This window comes from Gobius niger, assembly GCF_951799975.1.
Source record: "Gobius niger genome assembly, chromosome: 18".
In the NCBI taxonomy this organism is placed as follows: Eukaryota; Metazoa; Chordata; class Actinopteri; order Gobiiformes; family Gobiidae; genus Gobius; species Gobius niger.
Genome location: NC_136869.1, coordinates 16,250,049 through 16,268,690, shown reverse-complemented (window position 1 = coordinate 16,268,690; position 18,642 = coordinate 16,250,049).

The window sequence follows — 18,642 nt, the reverse complement described above, 5'->3', positions numbered from 1 at the left end:
GAGATAAGAGTTTTATTGTTGATGGGGGAGTGAGGGGATGAAAGCAATTTGTAGCACATGCCACAGGTTGAAACAAAAAAATCGGGCCAATAGACATTTTGAATACAGCTGTTTTTGTATCTCTTGTAAGTTTGTAATATCTATCTTTTCGTAAAATAATAATATAAGGATTATCTTGTCTTATCTGAAAAATACTGAGGAGTCACTAGTTTCAGTCCAAACAACAGGCCCTTTGCCTCTCTGACATATCCATGTGCTTCCCATTGAAGAGGAATGTACAGCTCCCAACTGAACACTATAGATATTTTATTTAGAGGAAATACTGCACATTTTCTACAAGTTTTCTAGTTATGCACAATTAAGAACCGGCACCCAGATAGTAGCTCACTTTCACTTAGTCTGTAGCTGGAAAGAATTAGGTTTTTCATCACAATAATGTCTACCCCGTCACGTCCACAGGGAGGCTTTTTGTCTGGGGCATTAGAGGGGGACATGACTAAAACCTTCTACATCAGAAAGTAGAACAAAGTTGGTAAAAGTAAATGAAAACTATAGTCTTACTTCTGCAGTTCAGTTACCGGGTGGTCATGCTTAATCTGCTTTCAATAACATGTTTAAAAAGTTTTGATCTTTTTATATTGCTGCTGATGTCTCTTTGTGAAGCACATGTGTTATGTATGGTTAGTGTTGCATTGTTCTACATTTAGATGTCGCCAAACAATATCTATATACTAAATATAAATACACAGCAAAATAAAACACAGCAGAGGTGCAGTTTATTATCGTCTGTGTGGGTTTTGTTGCAAATAGATTGTTATGTATTTTTGCCAGAACTAAAGTCTTTTGATGATGGTGTGAACAATAGTTTTAACGTTGCGTCTGATATGGTCTGATTAATGAGCACTAACAGATGGTGTGCTGGTGCTGTGTGTTCTGTATTTGAAGGCGGCAGCTGTGAGGCCTGTGCTCGGTGCAGTGAGGATCATAGACCTGTCATTATAAAACAAACATTTGATTAGAATGAAGATGGAGACAGAGCACTGAACGGTTACTGCACCGAGATGGATCAAAGATGAGACAATTATTAAGATGTGGGAGATGAGACAGATTTATGTTCAAGATGAACAACATGAGCAGATGCGTGATGTTGTGGGCCCTCGGAATATAAAGCTATTTTATATCTGCTGCGTTATAGTCTGCTGTGAGCTATTGTGTGCTTTTACAAGGTATATCTCTTCTCATGCAAAGTCTTTATTTGAGATCTACACAGTATTGGCTTTGACATTAGCTTTAGGGAAGGGCATTTAACTAGAAACATGAAAGGCAGATTTAAAGAGGATTTTTTTCCCCTTTAAAATAAAACTAGTATCAGGATGGCCTTTCTGACAGGACCACAGTCCTGAGGATGACATTGGAAACCATTAGTGCTTTCTCAGATGGAAACCAGGCTTTCTCTCTCCCTGTGGCTCAGTGCTGTGCACTGCACACTGATTAGGTCTGCCACTAAAGGACCTGCAGGTCCTGAAACCACTGCAGAGGAGCCTGCCAGACCATTCCTAATGCCACTCAGGAAGCCACTGTCCACAGGAGGCAATTAATCAGGTAAACCTTTGGATGATTTGGATGATGCTCTTTAGTTTTTTTGACGCTCAATATTGATTACCTATTTTTTATGCACAATTGAGATTCTATGAGTTTGATAAAGCTCTTGTGAAAAGTAGTTCCAGACAGCTCCGGAGGCTCATGTGCGTGCGTACATGAGAGCAGGAGTGTCCCCGGCTGCTGCTGCTCCTGTCCAGGTTCAAGTTGCAGCTCCCAGATGGTTCCTTAATCTACAGGTCCCACTCAGGTCAGTTCCTGCAGAGCCAGGTAACACGAGCCAAACTCATAACTCCAGCATTCTCCAAAAAGCATCCATAGAGCCCCAGACAGATGACTTCAATGTCTTCACTTTCTCTGAAAACTGAGCCACTGGCCGCTCTGAGCGCATGGTCCGGGGGGGGGGGGGGGAGCCCAACTGAAACCTGTTATCTAGAGCTGAAATACTTGCCACATGCTTTTGAGGCTGGTAATGCATCTGTGTCAATGCAGAAGATGTAGACAGTCACAGATAGGACACACAACCCTTTTTATGTTGGTCAAGTCAGTGCTGCGCTTGCATATCTGGACCAGAGCTCACCAAGCTGCAGCATAATATGAAATCACAGTATAAGATTGCACATACACACTATGTTTACAGAAAATAAATGAATCCCTGACCAGTGCTCTGAACAGTTCTTTGACAATCTGCTCCTCATGTAAACACACATGCTCAGCTCTAATACCATGTGAGCGTCAAATACATAAATAAAGAAGAAGTTTGATTTTGATCTGGGGTGTTTGATGAGATTATGTTTTTTTCCTTGACTCACTTCAGAACCGAGGAACAATTTCCTACGGGAAACTGCAAACTCAGAATTGTGTTTCATATCATGCTCATTTAGGAGCTACAGGCTTCCAGTGTTTTAAAACTAGTGCTCATATACATTTCATTTATATGAAGCTGTCTGGATATCTGAGCATTTACTTGTGTGCAATTTTTAACAACATTCAAAAAGTGCTGGCCCTGTTTAAGCTCGGTCTTGTACAAAACCCTAAGTTTTGTGGTCGGCTATAATTTCAAAACCTACTTTAACTCAGTCAGGCTTGTGTTTGAATCCCTGTCCGATCAGAGATAGTAATTGGAAACCTCAAGACCAGCGTATGCAGTAACATTATTCCAGAATAAGTGGTCTATTTTACCCCGTCCCTCTGTCGAAACCATAAAACACCTCTTAAGATAAAGTTTTAGTGTACGGTGTTCGCTTTCACCAACACAGACACCACTCATGCTGCCGCTAGAACAGTGTCTTGTTGTTCACCAACCTACTTTTACACCTCAGCATTTCCAGCAGTTGTACAGTAACTCCTGACTAGTCACATTGTGGCCTTTGTGTACGGTTGGACAGAGCCTGGGGGAAAACTCATAAATGCATTGTGAGAAGAATTTGAGTTGATGTTTATAAGAAGGTGTGGACGTTTCTGCTTGTCAACATGTGTTTTCTTTTCCCCCCTGACCCCCAAAGTATTCCACTGATCTTAATGAAACCAATTTTCATATAAAGGCGTCTTTTAGCGTCGGCTCGTCTCTAGAAGCCGGTAGCATTCTGGCCCGGCTGCTGTGAGGGGACCTGGTCTTTGAAGTAGCCTCTGGTTATTTTTCTGCTTGACAGATCAGAGCAACTGTGCAGAAATCAAAAGGGAAGTGCCCTGTTGCCTCAGGTAAATTGTAACCCTGACTGAGCCCAGACAGTCTAAGAAGTGGCCACTGCCAAGTTAAGGCCATCTGGACAGAGATGCGTTTGGAAATGTGACTTAAGAACGGCTACCATCAAACTTATCTTTGAGGACGGTGAGAAGAAAGATCCTTTTTGATGGAAGAACAGTTGCCTTACTGCTGAGGTTAAGTGTTTTCCTGTAGTAGAGTAAACATCGCAGTAAGCGTCGCAAATGCATCGATTTAGGACAAAATACAGACCATAAAATACTGTATTTCTTAGGGCCGACCAACATGGATTTTTAGGGCCCAATAAACATGTATTATTACAGTAAAGGTTTCATGTAAATATCTAATGTAGGTTGACAGATGTTTTTTTCTAAGGCCGAAGCTGATCATTGGGGATTTTGATTGACCAATACTGTTGCACTGTTGATATTTTTGTAAAATGTCTGGTCTATAATCCCGTGTATGATGTTTTTAAACGTGTCGGTGTTGAACTCTGAAGTACATACTAAAAGCAGGAATATACAGCGCCCCCTGTTGTCAGAGGGAGCTTGTCTGAAAGGTAAACATCAGTAGATTCCAAAACAAAAAACGGTAAATCTCTATCTCTTATGGTTCCAAAATTACACAATATATAAAATAGGTGTACAAACTTGTCACCGATTTTTGTAACCAATGCGATCACTATCTATCTCTTTTGGTTCCAGAGATATTGGCATTTTTGTCGCCCGATAGCCGATGAGAAATACCTCATATTAGACCGGCCGATATATTGGTCAGGCCCTAATATTTTTATCAACTGCTAAGTAAGAGTTTAATTCAAGATATGTTCTTGGCTTGAACATGTGGAAAATATTCCTATCCAGCTGATGGGACATACACTGGTTACCAACAAAGCATTACCTCCACTCCTAAACCAGGAATGTCCCATCGGAAAGAATGCAGAAAGTAACGGTGGATCCTTCGTAGACCCGGTGGGGGTTATTTCACCTGGAGAACAGTGGGCATTGAGGGATAAGACGCGCTCAATTTACTTTTGAGAGCTGTTCCCCTCAACAACAATGCCTGCCTCCCTGCTCCATCTATTCGAATGAGCCTTTAGCCAGTGTGTAGGTGCGGAGCTTTCCACAGCACTTGCATTTCATTTTCCAGTGCCCCCCGGAGGTTTCAAAACAAGCTCTGGGGTTAAGAACAAAATCTCACAAAGCCATTACACCACCGCCGATGCCTGGCTCGGTCTGCTTCTCATTGCTACTGATCTTTGGTGAGTGAAGGACTTAAAGTTACCAGCAGTCAATTCCACAGTTGAAGCTTCACCTGAATCTTAAATTACGGTGTACGAGCTGGACAAAATGATCTACTGCGGTGCTTCTTTTTCATATGTTTGGACTGAAAAGACTGCAGAAATTCACTTTGCTTGTTATGCATCTCTGCCACACAAAGATTCCTCGGCCAATTCTTTCTTAGTTTCAGATTGAGAGATGTGTTTTTTTTCCCCTGCTTTGACACCAACTTAAATCCGGACCAGACTTGCAAAGTGTGCGAAAGAATTGGCGGATCGCAGCATTTGTGTTTTAGCTTTGCAAATAAGTCACATTATCCTGTAAAATATGTTCCGCTAATGCTTTATAAAAACCTGTTATGGGAACATGGTGAACTTATATTTACTTCAGTCCGGAGCTAGATCGACTTTTACTAGAGCTACAAAGAACAGCCTTCATGCAGCGCTGTCCTGGCCTTAAAACGGTTTATGAATTGGTGCCATGAAACCACTAAGGTGAATTTTTATTTTCGAAATGGTTTACGGTGGAAAAACAACATGACCATGAGAAAATGACGCAGCGGTCAGGGGGTCTAATTAAGATGCAAAATGAAAAGCAGTTTCGTAATTTACAAATTACAAAGGTGGCATTTGTTCCGACCTGGAAACAACAAAGTCTTATTTTCTTGCCCTGTTGTCTGGATCGTTTCTACTTTTCTTGCTGACACACTGTGAGCGGCAATAACATGACATTTTAGCGGCTAATCCTTAGAAGTGCTGTGAACATTTTCCCGTAAGATACTTCTTGAACGAAAGGCTAAAGCAGGTGGGAGAATAAAAAAAGACAAATAATGGTAAACAGGTGGACAGACTGACAATGTTCCGGAGACGTGTTGTTTATCTACAGAAGTGGTGGAGCTGATTTAGAGCGGTTTTATTGCAGCTCTTCATGGAGAGCTGGGAGGTCTGGGCTTAGGGAGACTTGTTATCCTTGGTCTGGGGTTATCACGGTCTCTCCTTTTTTTTGATTTTGAATTTCCACAACTTGAGAAATGTAGTGTGCATCCCAAAACGCTGATAGATTAGGATACAGATTCGCAATTGTCTGAAAATGGGTCTTTTCACTTTGAGCTACATTTTGGCGTAGCTTCTTATCAGTGCAAGATGGGGCGAGGATCTCAGAGTAACCTGCGTGCCCATTTGTTCTCACAGTCACAGCTTTGAAGCCTTGCGTGATAAACCTCTCATATCCGCGGAATGTGTTTTTAGACGTTTTCAGCAAGAGATTAGCCAACTTTAAGATTAGATGAGGTATTTGTTGTCGGATATTGTGTTTTGGTGCTACGCTGCCCTGTCAATAACAATAAAAGGGATTTCGGCTCCGGTATGTTTCGCATTTAAAATCTGGCTTGCATTGAGGAGATTTCAAATTACAAGTGTTTTGGCTTTTAGACACAGTGACTTTATCTTTTTCTTGGAACAAGTCGAATCTCAAGGCAATGGGTCTTTTTTTTTTTTTGGTTTGTTTTTTTGCAGAGATCCTTTTTAAAATATGCACAAACATGGAAACCGAAAAAAGAAACGTAATTCTAGTTTCAACATGTTCTAAATTAAGGGGAGCGTTACAAATCACATTAAGTGCAGCTTTAATTCCATGTTATTTGGTTTGGGCGTGTGTGTATATCATTGCGCATTGGAAGCCATGTTCCTTTCCTGCTGCTAATAGTTTAATAGCCACTTGTGTCTTCCTGTACAATCATTCATTTCATACAAAGTGCCAGGATGGATATGAAACCCTTTGAGTAAAAACAATGACTAAGGGGCGACTCCGTTTCTGTGTTGTGGTCTGGCCGTGGCTAACTGGGCTCTGTTTGAAGGATAAAGCCTCATACATTTTAATATATTGCCCTCTTGTCAAGCTAGAAGGAGCAAATACAATGCCAGCGGTGAAAAGCTATTTGGTAATAAAAAATGGGCTTCAGAAGCACCACTTAAAAAGGAACTTTGCTTACACGAATTTGTTTGGACAGGATCTGGTATGTCTGCCAGACTAGTGTATGGCAATGGCAGCTTGTGTCAGTTTGAAGTTTGATTTTCTTGGTCAATTATGGGTCAAAGATAGAATAAGTTTTAAATGTTCAAACTAATAAGAGCCACAGACCTTTTAAAATGTTGATTTGTGATCATTTCAGACATACATTAATCACTAACTTAATCACGATTTTGTTGGACGTAAAATACTATATTGATCAGAATCTTATTCAAAGCTGCCCTTTGCTTTGCTTCCAGTTAAACATGCGTGACAAATTGCCTCTGTCTCCTTAAGACCCTCGCTCTTCCTTAAAAAAAACAAAAAAAACTGATGCTTTGCCAATTATCTGGATGTAGCAACCGTTTCAGAATGAGCTGCAGCATTTTATTTTGTAGTTGCAATGTTTTTGCCTCTCTCGACTCTGTAGAGGAGAGTTTGTGTTATGGATCAGGAGCTGGGTGGGAGGTTGGCAGTAGAGCTCGACCAATATGGGTTTGTCTAAGGCAGATGCCGATTTTTGGGGCCGATATGCTCGGCCGATATTTTTGATCTTTTTGCCAGATTTGTCCAAATGTCTGGTTTGTAATCGGGTAAAAACATATATTCTTGGCCACTCCAGCAGTGGCCGGTTTCATTTTATTACTTTCAGTGATTAAATCATAGTTTCTGTCCGAGCAATGGGTAGACGTCATTGCTGTGTTCTTCCAGAGTTTACCAGAGGTGTGATCAAAAGCAACCCAACTCCAGGTATGCTTTTGATGAGGGAAGTAAATTGTCCATCCATCCATCCATTTTCTTCCGCTTTATCCGGGGCCGGGTCGCGGGGGCAGCAGTCTCAGCAGAGATGCCCAAACTTCCCGATCCACACACACCTCCTCCAGCTGTTCTGGGGGGACCCCGAGGCGACACCAGGCCAGCTCGGAGACATAGTCCTACCACCGTGTCCTGGGTCTTCCACGAGGCCTCTTCCCACTAGGACATGCCTGGAACACCTCCCGCGGGAGGCGACCAGGAGGCATCCGAAACAGATGCCCGAGCCACCTCAGCTGGCTCCTTTCGACATGAAGGAGCAGCGACTCTACTCCAAGCTCTTCTCGGGTAACTGAGCTCCTCACCCGATCTCGGAGGGTGCGCCCAGCCACCCTGCGAAGGAAACTCATTTCGGCCGCCTGTATTCGCGATCTTGTCCTTTCGGTCATTACCCAAATCTCATGACCATAGGTGAGGGTGGGAACGTAGATCGATCGGTAAATCGAGAGCTTTGCCCTCCGACTCAGCTCCCTCTTCACCACGACAGACCGATACAGCGACCGCATCACTGCTGACGCCGCACCGATCCGTCTGTCGATCTCACGCTCCATCCGTCCCTCACTCGTGAACAAGACCCCGAGATACTTGAACTCCTCCACTTGAGGTAAGGACTCCCCACCGACCTGGAGAGGGGAAACCACCTTTTTCCGGTGGAGAACCATGGCCTCAGATTTGGAGGTGCTGATTCTCATCCCGGCCGCTACACACTCGGCTGCAAACCGCCCCAGAGCGTGCTGGAGGTCCTGGTTTGTTGAAGCCATCAGAACAACATCATCCGCAAACAGCAGAGATGAGACTCTGAGGCTCCCAAACCGGACACCCTCCGGCCCCTGGCTGCGCCTAGAAATTCTGTCTATAAAAGTGATGAACAGAACCGGTGACAAAGGGCAGCCCTGGCGGAGACCAACACGCACCGGGAACAGGTCTGACTTTACTGCCGGCAATGCGAACCAAGCTCCTGCTGCGGTCATACAGGGAACGGACAGCCCTTAGCAGAGGGCCCCGGACCCCATACTCCCGGAGCACCCCCCACAGGGCACCACGAGGGACACGGTCGAACGCCTTCTCCAGGTCCACAAAACACATGTGGACTGGTTGGGCGAACTCCCATGAACCCTCAAGCACCCGACGGAGGGTATAGAGCTGGTCCAGTGTGCCACGACCAGGACGAAAACCGCATTGTTCCTCCTGGATCCAAGGTTAGAATCGGATCCAGGAGGAAGTAAATTGTATTACGGTAAAAAGCTCTAAAAAATATTTTTCATGTAAATCCCTTCTACAAAGAACACTTCATGAAAACGAGAGTCATGTCTAATCCCTATATTCCTTATCACTGCAACATACAGGCTGAAGTTCATGTCCTCTTCATAAGCCCTGTGGGTGTTTAGCCGGGGGAAACAGGACACTTTGGTCGAGTGGAGGAATCCATCTCTAAGTCTGTCTTATTGCTTCATCAGGTAGTGCTTAAAGCCACTGCGTTGTCAAGGGATTATAACAGCGATTGTGATTTATTCTATTTATAGCTGTAAATAATGGCATTACTGCTTCTTTCCAGATGGCTAAGACTTGCGTGGCCTTGACAATTGACTCCAAAAGTCTCGGAGCAAACACATCTTGTCCCTGTACGGCCCTCTGTTTGCCTGTGAGCAATTTCTAGAGCAGCAACTTTGTCACATCTACGACAAACATGTTCGCAATGGTATTCTTTTCTGAAGGTTTAATCACAAGCGAAGACACTGGTCGTGACTCATACTTTCTGACAGGAACACTTTCTTTGACCTCATCGGGATGTTGAGCTTGTGTCCTCTGCTGGCTGCTGATGTGAGGGGCCTGCTTTTATGATTGTCATGAATGTGTTAATGAATGAGTGCTTTTTATAATTAGTTTTCTGCGAGTTTGACATAAGAAAAACAAAGATTACAAACATTGACACTGAAGAGTCTTTAATCATTTCTCCTAGGACCGCACTGCTTGGACAAACAGATGGATTTGACCGTTTATGACTCTGCGTAATTACACTTTCATTACCAAACTGCTCGAAAATGGAGGATTTGATCAAGAGAACTGTGTTTTTCCAGCTGCTGAGAAGTCCACCATCTTTGGCCTCTGGTCCAACTTTAAAAGAATACTTTTCTTTATTGACTAATATAAACCTGACATTTTGCATTACTCAGCCCTCTACAGACCTGATAAAGACACATGTGCACGTAAGCTGTACACTCTCGGTGTGCTGTTCCTCCGAAACATTGTTCAAGTACACCAGATAAATTGGCCAACAATTTGTGGTCTCATTTCCATAACAAAACTTTTGCAATTTTAGTCGGGTAATAATAATACTGTATTATAGGCCTTTTACAAAGCCTTTAAAGCCCATAGAAAATGATTTGCAGCCTCCCACCAGCACGGTTCTCCTGCTGGGGAAATCCTTTATTCGCCCATGTACAGATCTGCGGGTGCTCGGGTCACCTGGACTCCGGCAGGAACAGGAAATGAAGAATGGGGAATTAAGAGTGCTTGTTTAGGGACATGAGTACTTGTTGAAAACCTGAGCCATCCTTCTTAGGCCTAGACAAATACTCTTTTTTTTTTTTTTTCTTTCCTCATCCTTCCTGAGTGCTCTATTCACGCTCTTTGCTCGCTCTTCCTTTTGAGAGTAATGCCAGTTTGATTCACTGTATGTACTTCATATGTGGTCAATAACACAATAACAGCATTCCCTTGACATGAAAGCCGAGACATGTTTACAAGGAATCTTTCTTTCACTGTAAGGTCGGCGTTATGTAACCGTAAAATAAAGCGATCAGTCATAGTGCCAAGCTTGTATCATTGGTAATTCTTGGATCATCTTCACACTGGAAGATACAATTGGACCAACTCATTCAGATGTTTCCCATTTTCTCCTGTTTGGCCTTGTCAGTGGAGCTGAGATTCCGTGCCCCGAGAGAGAAGATAAGCGCTTACGAGGAGGATATTCGGAATTCCTGCTCTTGTTTTTCCTCCTCTCATTGCTGGAAACAGGGGGATACTTAGACCAGGGTCAAAGATTTTATTTATAGTGCTGCTAGGTCTTACTACTGCAGCATCTCATTAACTGCACAGCTGCTATGAATCCATAATTTCCTCTCTTCCAGCTCCTGCGTCTTTGTGTGGCCGCAGTTAGGAGCCCCATCTCGGACTCATGCATATTCAAGCCCGCACAGTTTGGCTCCTTGTCAGGCTATCGCTGCTAAAGACTGGCCCGGGACAAGGGAGCTGATCTCCAGCCAAGCAGGACAGTTACAAAGTGGAGGGGAAGGAGGCCCCCGCCATGTTTGCCCAGATCTGAGCCCCCTTTTTCTTTTTCTTTTTTGCTCTAATGCTTTGTTTGCGTTTGCAGCCAACAGTACACAGAAAAGCCTCCTATTCTAATAAAATGCTTTTCGCTTTTCACTCACTCCAACTTGGCCGCTTTCTGACAGTCGATTTCAATAAAAGGAAATTATGTGCTTAATTGGATTACTGGGAGTTTTCTACACCCACCCACGCAGCCACACTCTGCAGTGAGGGATGGGGTGTCCGCACTGAACAGGGCGCACGAGAAGTGTGAAATTGGAAGCGTGTTCCAGTCAAAAGCCTCGGGAGTTTCAGCCGTCTACATATTGATTGATTTTTTTTTTCTCTCAAAAAACCCAAGTCCTGCGTCCAATTATCGTGACAAAAACATTTCTGCCTTTTCAAGTCACTCGTATGTTTCACAATTTGGACGGGATACAAAGCAGGTCTGGCTGTCAGACATCTCTGCTGGCCATCACTGTGCTGCTTGGCCCAAGTTGATAGAGGCAATAGTCTCCAAATGCACAAAGGCATCAGTGGAATTTGCACCTGTTTGAAAAATGGTCTCTGGGTTTCTTGGACTGTTTGCTCAGAGTAATGAATCATGGAAAGAATCAGTGATACATTTTAGTCATCACATCATAAATCTTGTTTACACCGTCCTTCATGCGTTCATGGTTAGACTATTGTTTTTTTCCCTGTGATTTAAAGGACATTTTTGCTTTGCGTGTTATTTGATAATGATTTCAAACACATCTTGATCACTATGTCTTACATTTTGTTAGAAAATGATATGTTGATCTCTAACAGCTTTATGTTTCCCCTTCTGTGTTTTCAAGATGCCACGTTTTCTGAAGACCTTCCTCTCGCTCCCCATGATAAATTTACTCTGATGGCATCCCTGCTCCGTGGATGTGAAGCGCTGTCAGACATCAGCGCTGGTATCAAGACAGGCTGTGGTGCGTTGTTTCATAATAGTGAAGCTTTGGTGGGTGTTTTTTTTCCTCTCGGTGCTATGGAAAGGGTTGGGGTGAGTTTTTCTGCAATGGTGGGAGTTAAGGACAGCGCTTTCTCGTTACATTGGGCCGTGGGAGGGCCATAGACATCGAGGATTGCTATGTTTTAAATTAACCACAGCAGGCATCACGGCACTTCAAGTTGCGTAGAGTTTCAAACACTTCTCAAAACATAAGAGACATTAAAATTCACATATGTAAATTTTTGATCAAGTATGAATCTCAAAAGGTTGAATACATTTTTTCTTTTTATGACACAGTGTCATAGAAGCTTGTTTTGCCACTGAAGAATTTCATACGGCAGAGAGGCCAGAAGAGGGCTGAGTTCAATTTGGCTGCAAAAATTGACAACATCACGAACAGCAGGTAAATCTCCTCCGAGAGATTGTCAAACTGCATTAGACTAAACCAGAAGGTTGATTTATGCGCCTTTTTCGCCTTTGAAATGATGTTTTCATTTACTGGTTCAAAATATGTCACCACATTTTCAGCAAAAACGGCGCGATGTAGAAATTGTTTATTCGGGATAAAAGGTGTGCTAATCAGCCTAATATGAACCGTACACTGTTTGTAAATCATGTCATTAATTTTGTTGAGTTATGTTTGAAAAGCACTTTCTTTGATCTTGCACATGTTCGAGCCTGATGTAAGGATCGAGGTTCTTTACTGTATGGTCCGCATGACTAACCTACATACGCTCCTCGGTGATCTATAATTTACATGAGAAAGAAAGCATATTGGTTCCCTGTGTGGGTAATGGACGCACAAATGCATGGACTTATATAATGCTGTGTGGTCGCGCGGCGGTCATAAACATCCCGGCAGTCGCAGTTGTGCGGTGGCTCCGGGCTCATGTTTCAGGTTGTCCTCTTTTGGAGTGGACTGAACGGATTATATGTCCATTTTTCCATCTGTGTGCAAATGAGGATCGACAGTGCCGCTGTGCCTCTCTGTGCTTTTGGAACACAACAAATACTTGGACGAAAGCCCCCTTTTGCATGCTCTGGGCTTTCATCTGCCTGGCCACTGCGAGCGTTGTTTGTATTGAAAGAGAATGACCTAAGTTTGTCCACTTCTCCATGTGGAAGTCAGCAAACGGCAGTAAACGGCTATTAGCCCGGCACACAGCATCCTGCATTCTATTACCGGGCACGCTGTTTGCTTATGGTGGCTGTTAAATAGAGCATTCACCTTTTTTAGATTGCGGACAGGCTACTATAGGGAAACGTGTAGTGTAAGCAGTCTTTTCTTCCTGACTGTTCTGCTGACGAATGAAAAGTGTACCTTATCCGCGGCTCAAAAGGAGGATAATTCAACGGCCAATCTGCTCCCATGCAAATCCTATTTCTCTCAGCAGGCCCATGTGGCACGTTTTGACACCATTTCCAATCTACCATTTTGAATGTAATGACACACTTCCTGTACGTTCAATGCTTTCACCCTGTGTATCCTTGTCCCCGCGATTCAACAAATTGAAAAGCATCACTTTCCAAGCGGCGGGTTTCAAACCTTGCTCACCCTCTAATATACTTGTATTGTTTAGTATTATATTCCAAATCGGGGCTGGGCAATCGATGAAAAAAATTTGATTCATTGTGCTTTTATCAGTCAAAAGTCATGGACAAAAAGCTGAATCGTAAAATGTTGGTCTCTCCCACTTAAAGCAATACTAAGTAACTTGTTTACCTTAATAAACCCTGTTTGTAGTCCCTCTGGGTGTAATACAAGTGTTAATGGGGTGATTGGGGGGTGTTTCATCTCCACCTGGTGACTGGCTAGAAAACCACAATTGCAACTTCACTGACTCCAGGTAGGTGCCACCAATACACACTAATGGAATCACGAAAAAGAAGCTAACATGCAAAGCTAACTGTGGGCTAGCGCTACTTAAACAGTATTTACAGCCAAGTTTGAGTGAAAAAATGATCTCCATTGTGTAATTGGATGTACAATATCCCCCTCTGTCTTTTGTGTCAGTGTAGTATTCACTCTCACGGACAATTAATGAGTAAAAAAACGCAACGTGCTACGACACCTGCAGAGGCGCTTCTGGCCTCTAGGGGTATGAGTCACTTTGTACAGTTAAAGTCTCTCTAACAATAATTTGCTGGGAGTGTGCAATATGGCTGTCAATGTTTGAGCTTTTCAAAGACTCCATTAATAACGTCATACTTTGGATTAAATGTGTCACAAAAAAATAAATAGTTTGGCCCAACTTCAATCCCCAACTCAAAATAAGTTGTCATAGGGAGGAAAGAATGTCTTCCTTTTGTTTAAGATGGATGATTTATGGTTCCCTCAGGCTCTGTTGAGGGCAAAGAGGGAGCCCCAACTGTTGTCGTCTTGTTATCACAAATCTGTTTGATCTATTTAGTTTAGCCTTGATTGGACCATTTACAGCATTCATTAAACTCCCCATTATTGACAAGCAGAAACATGTCATTACCATTGTAAGTTGATGGCACTATTTCTCTTACACTCTTCTGTATGTGTAATGATGACTACTGTTTTTTTCCTCTCATGCTCTGGAGGCTTGTCCGCAGACACTGGTCACTCCGCTGATCCTTTTGTTTTGCCCGTCAGACCGTCTGTCATCCTGGAGCTCAGTGATTAGCACTATCTCCCGGTGAATCTGCAGTATCTTGTATCTGTTCGTCTTCCAGGACTGCTTCTCAGCCTCGCGCAGAGCCTTGAGGGCGCACTCCTGAGTCACTTCCATCATTCTGCAGTTTTCATGATCAGGAAAATGATAGCACTGGCTTTCACAAGCTATCAGTTCCCTTCACTTTAGCAGAAGTCCTAATCTAGCTCAGAAAACTGCTGCTCTGGTGGTCTATCTGTAATTGCCTTTTGTTCCCCCCTGTACTGCTCTACTGTCATATTGTTCCTATGTATTCTTAGAAATGTGTCTTTAAGTCGTTCCACGTCGGCTGTCAAACTCCTATAATTGCTTTTGCCAATCAGTATCTCTTTAATTGAACATGAATGGGTGCTGTTCTTCCTCGCCGTTTGATTCCTTGATTGAACTTGGTAAAACACACAAAACCGTAGTAAGTTTACTCTCGCATTTTCAGCTGCATTTGATCAGCATCTCGCTCTGCTCTTGAAGGAAAGGCACATCTGGCTCCTGGCTCAAGCGTGTTGTTGTATGTCATTATGAACGGGCCTCTAAATCCTATCACCATTAGCTAACAGTTGATCTCAGGTTGCTGCTAATAGCTTCATTATGTGCGAGCGCATTGCGTTTGTCTGCGGAACTACCTGTCGACCGCTTTCACACTCTTTCATCAATAGACTTGTCAAAATCGAGAGTCTTTTGAATTCGGACACGTTTTGAATATAAATGCATCGCTGTTTGGTTTGTCACTTGCAATATACAACATGATAAAAGCCATGTAACTACAAGGCACATGAGACTTTGCCACTGTAGTATTTGTTGATGGATTAGTCATGGGCATACATAGTATATTTCAAGTTGATCACAGGGTGTTGTGTCTGGAAAGCCACTTTGCAAATCTTTAAACACATTTTTTATATGAAATAGATGAGGGAAGATGAGGTGTACTTCTACATCGCATGAGCTCACAAAACATTTACTATATTTGGTTAAAACCTTGAGCATGCTATACTTACCAGCGACCTACACAAAAAAGTGATAAAACACACCAATCTTACGATATTCCCAAATGAATCTAAATGCGCCAGTAGGTAATTAATCACTCTTGAACTGTATGCATTATTGTGACAGATGAAGCCGAGCATGTGTGCGTGCGTGGGGTTTTCGTGTGCAGCGTAGGGGCGCATGTATGGCCCAGCGGGAGGGAGACCGCTCTGTGAAAGTGCTCCACACGCATGTCCTGCAAGTTCAGCTGCCACCGGGTCCCCGCCCCTCCCCCGACGGGCCGTGTTATTTTTTCTTTTACCCTTGCTGCTGCTGCTTCTGGTCCCTACTGTACATATATCTCTTGTTTCCCCCCTCCGCCGTCCCGTCCTGTGCCTTTCATTTCTCCTCTGCGCATTCATAACCAACTGTGCGTGTCCTCTGTTGCCTCCCTGCTGCACGCTGGGGCTCCCCTCCTCTCAGCTGTGGCCCTGTGGCATGAGCACATGAGCACATTTCTGGACTTGCATCAAGATTAGTATTAGCTGCTTGATTAAATTCGGAAAGATCACTTATGAATTCTGGGACCTGTTGTAATAAAGCTGCACACTTTCTTCCTTTTTAAGTCTGTGGCCCTGCACCTTTCACTGTGTATTGGTCGGTATGTGGCCCTCGACTAAAAGATTAATTGGACTCCCCTGATCTAACCAGACTACAAGCAAGCTTTGCACTAATTCAGTAGTTTAAAATATATAACTTGCTGCAGAAAGTGAAACAAACCAATTCTCATCAACAGTGGTCCATGGATTCTTATTCCCAACCATTTCTATCAAGAATTTCTTTCTTTTCTATACCCATTCAATCATCTTTCATTCATATTCAGGCTATAATCTGTTGCTTCCGCTCCCTTCATACTGACACAGAGGCCGGATCACAGCTATGACACTTCTGTGTATCTCAGTTAGCCATGGAGAATGAGGTTAGTGAACCGAGCAGCCCCCCAGCACTGGCCCCTGCCTGCACCTGCACGCCGGCCCATGGCGGGCTGCGGGAAACTCGGGAACATTTTTCAAAACTCATGAACAACATGTCCATACTAAAGCGCAAAGCCCAATTAGACTCTTCTTTTCAAATGTGTTTTATCGTACATTACATCAATTCTTTAAGAGGTGTTTTTGAATTTGGATTCAGTTTGACCCCCCACAGGTCACTTAGTCATTCATAAGATCAGGCTGTTTAATAGACCTCCCTCAATCCCTGCTTTTGTGTCACTGCAGAAGAAATGAAAAGTGAAATGCTGATTAGATCTGGCCATGCCTTAACAGTTGCCACGTCCTCTTTTCCAGGTTGTTTTCTGTCAAAACTATCACCCTCTGTCGTCATGGGATTCTGTTATTTACAGATGTTCTCAGCGCTTGCAAAAACACTGCTTCTCCTCTGTGGGGTGGCCATCTTTTAATCCAGTAAAGAGCGCCGGGATTTGGTAGCCCCTGGCCCGCCTGAAGGCCCTTTGGAAACCTCTCGGCCGTGAGAACGGGGGGGTGCGTGTGTGCCCGTGCAGGAGGGGCTCGTACGGGACAGTCTTTGTGAATTTTGCTAATCTAATTTGAGCCCTGTCCCCCCCCCCTCAAAGGGCCTTCTCTCTCTCTCTCTCTCTCCTTCGCCGCTGTAGCAAACATCAGGCCGGGGCTACGGAGAGTTTCACATCCCGGGTACAAAATAGGCTTTATCTAGTTTAATCCAATATCCTTGTAAGTGAACCTTGAGGGGGATCAAGATGGGGGGGGGGGGGCTCTGATATTTGCGTGTTTGTGCAGCGTAATCGGATTGGTAAGCGATACCCGACTGTAAATTTTGAGCGTGTTTTGGGGAGGGCAAGTTTCCCGTGACCTCCCAGGTCCCATTCACACCTCCGTACTGTTTTGCCGAGCCATTGATCAAACTAATACACAAGGATGCATCAAAGGGCAGCGAAAGAGGGAGGGGGGGAAAGTTGACGCTTCTTCTAGTATGTAAATGATGTCACACCTCTGATTAACTCTTCTCTGCTTCTGCGGGATATCAAACAAGCATCGACTCATTAGTGCCAGCCTTTGAAGCCCAGGTCTCGTAATCCTTTTTTAATGGCTTAGCGAGTTGGACAGTGGCTCAACAAAATGATGAATGTCTTTCCCCTCAATGTGTTTTTTGTAAAGTTAGCCATAAAAAAAGAAAAAAAAAAGCCACAGTTTCTCTTTCTCGCTGCGCTGCCATCCCGCCGTAAAAAACCCAACCCCGCTGCTTATCTCAACTGCTTTCCTCTTTCTCTCTTTCGTCTTAGCTTTGTAATTTTAGTGTCCTCCCCTCTGCCCTCCTTTCTTTAACTTAAGGCAATAGGTGGTGATGGCCTGGAATGCAGCCGTGGGACAGTAAGGATTTATCACACGTAGGTGCGAGGGGTGCCGCCTGCCTGCGCCGGGCCGTGCCGTTGCAGATGTAACAGTTTAGTGCCAACAGCAGTCCCACCGCGGAGCCAATGCGGGCGTTTTATGGCCACTTGAGCTCCGATTCTTCGGGACCACATACTCCGTAGCTGCAGGGGACGAAGGGGGTCACAGACGGGGGAGAAGTTTATATGTGTCTCTTAAGGCTTTTATGTGAGCTGCTAAGTAACGTCAGCAAGTCAAATAAATGTGCAGGGTTCTTATCTTCAGGGCTGAGATCAGTGGTTCCCAACGGGTGGGTCGCTGACGGGGGCTGGAGCGATAAAAGAAATACTAACAGGTAATCGTTAGTTGACGGATGATGAAGTACTATTGAGTTTCCTGTTTTGAGTTGATCATCCTACTTTATTATCACGGTTCATTAAAATTCATGGCAGAAAGAGCTTTTTTTCTATTTCCTATACAGCTTGTTAAGGTATTTGATCATTTTTAAATAAAGCAATTAATCAACTAAAGAAACTGAGCATCCCTAATGAATGTCTGAATCAACAGAACTCAAAACAAAATGTGTATTTGATTATAATAGGATTTTCATTTAATTGGATTCCCCCCCCCCCCCATCTGTGGCTTGCCATGTTTGTTTAGCTTTAGCTTTGAGAACCACTGGCCTTTAGGATATTTGCACTATATACGCTCATAGCGGAATACAACTCTCTGAAGTTGACTTGACAAGAAAGAAATCTCCTGTGTCTATATTGACCAGCCCTGCTAATTGTTTAGGGGCGCTGTTGCCAAGGGAAAACAAACTTCCCCAGTCACTGTCACTCTATCCTTTTTGGATGTCAACAGCGAGGGCTTTAATTCACTCGAGTAGAGTTATGGCAGG